The sequence below is a fragment of the Tenrec ecaudatus genome, chromosome 5, assembly GCF_050624435.1.
Source record: "Tenrec ecaudatus isolate mTenEca1 chromosome 5, mTenEca1.hap1, whole genome shotgun sequence".
In the NCBI taxonomy this organism is placed as follows: Eukaryota; Metazoa; Chordata; class Mammalia; order Afrosoricida; family Tenrecidae; genus Tenrec; species Tenrec ecaudatus.
Genome location: NC_134534.1, coordinates 179,441,266 through 179,446,688, shown reverse-complemented (window position 1 = coordinate 179,446,688; position 5,423 = coordinate 179,441,266).

Here is a 5,423-nt window from a genome sequence, read left to right as displayed (position 1 = left end):
TAGGTGTTTGTCTTTTTTGAGTAGACACTTCCGGCACTACTTTCTAGCTATTCTAAGTCAGAAATACTGCCGTATTGTATTCTAAAAGATCTAGTTCCTTTCTCTCTTTGCAAATAAAACTGTAATCTGTTAAAATGTGATAATCCAAGCATTTGTTCAAGTGTCATTTAAAAACGTCTCTCTCTATGGGACATTATGTGTATTGTAATTGATTGTTTTTGTAATTCCCCAAGGAACCACTTTTAGTTTAAGAAGCCACATGGCACTCAAAGTATTTGGAAACACAAGAGTTGAGTCCAACTTGCTCCGTGGGTAGTCACTGTCTCTCTGGGTCCTGGTTATTCATCTGTAAAGTGGGGATTATAATAGTGTCACCTTGACCTCATTCTTGTGGAGATTGAAGGAGGTACTTAGCGAAGTATTAGATCAAGGGCCTGGCACATGGTAAATGCTACTTATTTTTAGCTATTGCTTTTCAGTGTTTGTGGTATATAATTATTGTTTTGCAATTGAAAATTCTTTAAGATTTAGATAATATAGTGGTACTAAAAATAATCTCCCATCCAAATTTTAAGTACCAAACTATAATAGGCTCTGCTTGAGATATTTTGAGAATGGAATTCTATGCCCATTTAACAACTGTTCTTGCTGATTTTATCAACTAACAATCAAAGAAAGCCATGGGTCACATCACCTTCATTCATTGGCCAACTGCAGCTGTGTCCCTGGCCTCACCAGACTATAGTAAGAAATCTGGATGCGAGAAGAGGAGGTTGTGGACTTCACAGGACATAGTGAATGGGACGGCTTCCTGTATGCAGCACATCTGTGTCATCATGTCTCTTGTATGCAAAGGGGGTGCACTGCCAGGCGTGTGAACAAACACATATATAGCCTACGACCCATATGTCTTGATAATCATAACAGACACCTGTCCTACTTGCATGTGTGTTTGCTACATTGTATTTTGAATGAGAGTCGAAAGCCTGCAGTACTTGGTGTTTGCAAATGGAGCAGTGTGAAGCTAGATCCCCACCTCCGTCTTAAAATCTTCACATGAGTCTAGAGTCTGTGCTGACTTTCAAGGCTGCCTCTTCTAACAGCGTTTTCTCTAACCTTTGTACCCACTTACCCATCTGTCCGAATGGGAACGTTTTCTTTCTGGTCAAGCACATGGGCCATATCACCGTTCAGCCCTGGGCATCCTCTCCTTGATGGTCAGTCACGCAGGGACGACAGTCTGTATCTAAAGAGCCTTTTTTGTTCCTTTATTTCTTCTGATGGATCTTGACATAGCATTCACTACCAAAGCTCCCGGTGCCCCCTCAGGAACACATGCTTGAGAAAGTAATTCTCATAGCAGTTACACCCCCCCCCCCCCCCCCGTCCATCCTGTGCTCCTCCTGTCATTGACTGGAGAGCACTTACTCTGCAGTTATGACCCATAACCAGGGGCCCTTCAGCTTCTCCCACTCGAAACCCCTTTCAAAGCCTGAGAGGCTGGCATCACAAGCAAGCAAGCGCTTCCACAAATACCCGGATTCATGATGCATTTGATTTTCACTTTTGGTCTTTTCAGAAATCTTTTACTCTTGCCCAATTTCTCGTGGCTCCCACTTTCAGTTGCACATTGTGACCCACAGTTTAAGAAACTTGGCTTTAGCCATGGGTTTTCACATAGCTGTCACCCACTAATCTGTGCTGAAGCTCCTCTCAGATATCCTGAGCTAGCTGACTCATTGTTTTGCCACACAGTCAAGATTTTGTAGGTTTCCTGCTTAAACGGAACAGCAGTGCTTGCTTATTGCCCATGGATTGGCCATCTTCACAATGAATTTGCATGGCATCCCAGTCGGGACCATCTCTGGACTTTCAATAAATTTCTTGATTTTGTACTGTGTTTTCACTCTCAAACTCAGTACTGACTCTTGGCAACCCTATAGGACATGGTGGAACAGATCTTGGGAGTTTCAGAGACTTAACTCTTGAAAAGAGTAGAAAGCCATGTCTTTCTCCTTTGGAGCAGCCAGTGGTTTTGAACAGCTGACCGTATAGTTAACAGCTCATTTACCATCTTTATACTTTCCCTTTTCAACCTGCCTGCTGGGCATTATGGCAAAACAGGTAGGTTTGTCTGTACTGACACCTAGTGCCCAGCAGCCAGTACAGCTAAACTTTTTGCTGTGTCTTCTCCAGATGCAACACCACACAGGAGGTTCTGCATTAAGAAACACGAGCTGATACCAGGGGCTCAAGTAAAAAGAAAATGTTTTGAAAATGATGATGGCAACAAATGTACAAATGTGCTTGACGCAATGCGTGTATGTATTTTCACAAGAGCTGTATGAACCCCAGTAAAATGATTTAAAACACAAAAAAGTGAGTCCCTATGACCATCTGAACAGCGGTTCTCAACCTTCCTAATGCAGCGCCCCTTTCAGACAGTTTCTCATGTGGTGACCCCCCCCCCAACCATAAAATTATTTTCGTTGCTACTTCATCACTGTCATTTTGATACTGGTATGAATTGGGCAACCCCTGTGAAAGGGTCGTTCGAGAGCCAGAGAGTGAGGTGGGGTCAATTAGAGCGACAAGTGCCTGGTTCCTAACCAGCACTGGATGCATGAATGACTCCCTGTGCTATGTAACGCAGCACAGGGAACATACATGCCAACTTGGACAAGTGTTACCGTCACTTCAAAGGCTGAAACATAGCAAACTCACTGCCATCGAGTCAGTGCTGACTCCCAGTGACCCTCCACTTGATGCTCATGAGTCTTCCTGACAGGTACCCCTTACCTGTCAGCATGAACTTACTTAAAAATAGGGTCCTTGCTGGGTTTGATAATGTGTTGCGAAGGCTGCCCAGGCTCACAGGCAATGCCCATGATGCAGGGCTTGTGTTAGGGTAGTTAATAGGCTACCACAAGTCAGGGTCAGCAGACAGTAAGAACGAACACAGTCACTGGTCCCCAGCAACCCCTCTCTCCAGTCTCTCTGGCACTCAGCATCTTAACCACGTGGTTCCTTGGCTTTGGCCTTTGTGGGCCAGGAAGCCAGCCACCTACCTTTCCGTCCCATAGAATCCGAGCAGGTGAGGGGGAAAAGGTCCCTCATCGTGTGAGGTTGCTTCTCGGAGACTGCAAAACTGTCTCTGGTGCATCTGGTTTTGGAGCCCTCTGCCACTGCAGACAGTGACCGTGGACTTGCCATTCCCAGATGCCTCTTGGGCAGAAAGCATTGTAAAGTCGATTGTAGCAGATGTGGTTAGATAAAAATTTAATATTTGATTTCCCTTTTGACCCATTTTAAAGCTGTTACAAAAAAGGGGAGGCAGATATACAAGGTTTCAGCACCTAGTGAATCCCTCTGATCATGGACCAGGCATGGAATAACCTCGTTAATTTGCAGAGTGCACTAAGATTGTTCCAGATGCAGTGGGGTTAAAATTTAGCACCCCATCGTTTGATCTCCTTATGATCCGTTTAATTTGTTGTAGCTTCTAATATTTTCTGTTTTCAATTGCTTTCATCAGTTTTGCTGTGTTATTGTTGATATTTTGGGGGTTTTATTTTAATGTGTTTCTGTATAAGAAATTCAGGATAGGTAAATCTAGAGACAGCACCTGGATGCAAGGTTCCTTAGGAGTATGGCAGGAGAGGGTCGGGGGAACTAGGGAGCGAATAAGGAGTACACCAATGAAAGGACTGTTCTAAAAGCGAGTGTGATGATGACTGTATAACTCTTCTAGATGCGATTGAGTTATTGGATTGCATGATATGTGAATTATATGTCCACAAAACTTTTTAAAAAGCAAGAGAGAAATGGGGCTGCCACAGTTAAAAGATCAGGCTGGACCACCTTCAAGTACTCCAGTGGCCTACTGATAAGGCAACTTCAAAAGTTCACGAGAAAACTTAACTTTTTCTATTTCATTTGTCTTTAATGTAAGCATTCTGGACCCCGTGCTACTCTGCACTCTGAACATGGGCATGTGATTATCAAGGGTTCTGTAGAAAGTCAGGGGCACATTGAGTTTTGGTTTGTTTTTTCCACCGACATTGACTCAGCTTTCAGTGCAGTCAGTTAGAATCCGATGGCCTCTGAATTAACCCCCTCATTCTTGTTACTTGACTTCAAGGTTCTCGGCGGCATAGCAGTGGCCTAAGAGTTTGGCCGTGAGAAAACTTGAATCATTTGCGAAATTTCTCATTTGGGAATTATGGGTGTCATATACTGGCTTAAGTATTGTTTAAGAGAAACAAACTTATTATTTGTTTTGGTCCCTCAGCTGTGATGTCACCAACCCACACCAAGGGAGAAAGCAGGGCTTTCTACTCCCATAAAGAGTTGTTTCTTGCAAACTCACAGCGGCGGTTCTACCCTGCCCTGGAGGGTCACTGCGAACCAGCATCGGACAGCAGTGAGTTTTAGGAGCCGTGATACTCTTTATTTCCTCAAATGTTCTGACCACTTTTAAATACTTTCTAATTAGAGGGACTAACATACTTAAAATAAGAATAGGTATCTCGATTTAAAAGAAATAATCCATAGGTTGTATATTGTCTAAACTATCTTCACAGGTTGGTAAATTTATGTCAATGATTCGCCTCGCGTTATGTTTAAGTGTTATTTGTTATCTTGTCTCAAGAAACTGTGACTAGCAGTTGGTCACTTTCTCTCAAAAGACAGCCTTGAGTTTGCGTAGTGTGCCTGTGTTTCTAATAGCTACTTTGAGAAATTTTGCTATAAACCGGTATGTTTGAAACATGTTCGGAGGAAGGACAGTTTGTTTATAAAAAATTCTGTAGCTACCTATGGAAGATGAAGTTATGAAAATACAACTTTCCCTTTTCATGTGGTGTCATTACATTTGATTATAATATTTCTTCAAGGAACTTAACTCGGTTGTGCTTATGTAAATTGAAGAGTGCTAATATTACCAAGAATTAATAAAGAATCATCTGATGAAGTTTCTATATTTTTGTAGCTTAGTGTGTCAACTTAAAAGCAGCTCCCAGATTCTATTTTAAAAAGCATAAGCTAAGAAATGAGGAAGAGAATAAAGTAGAAAAAGTATTTGAGTGGCTATGGAAGGTTATAAAAGGCTAGAAGAAAGTTAAATACAAAGTTAGGAGTTAAGATTATTAAAGAAACTATACTAGAGAAGGAAGGTTGTTATTTTAAAAATAGGGGTATGAACAACGGAAACATGGGTGAAGAGAGACATTGGATGGTGTAAAATATGAAATAAAAAATAATTGATAAAATTATCAAGGGTTCACGAGGGCGGGGGAGGGAGGGAGGAAAAGAGCTGATACCAAGGACTAAAGTAGAAAGAAAATGTTTTGGAAATGATGATGGCAACCTATGCACAAATGTGCTTGATACAATGGATGTATGTGGATTGTTATAAGAGCTGT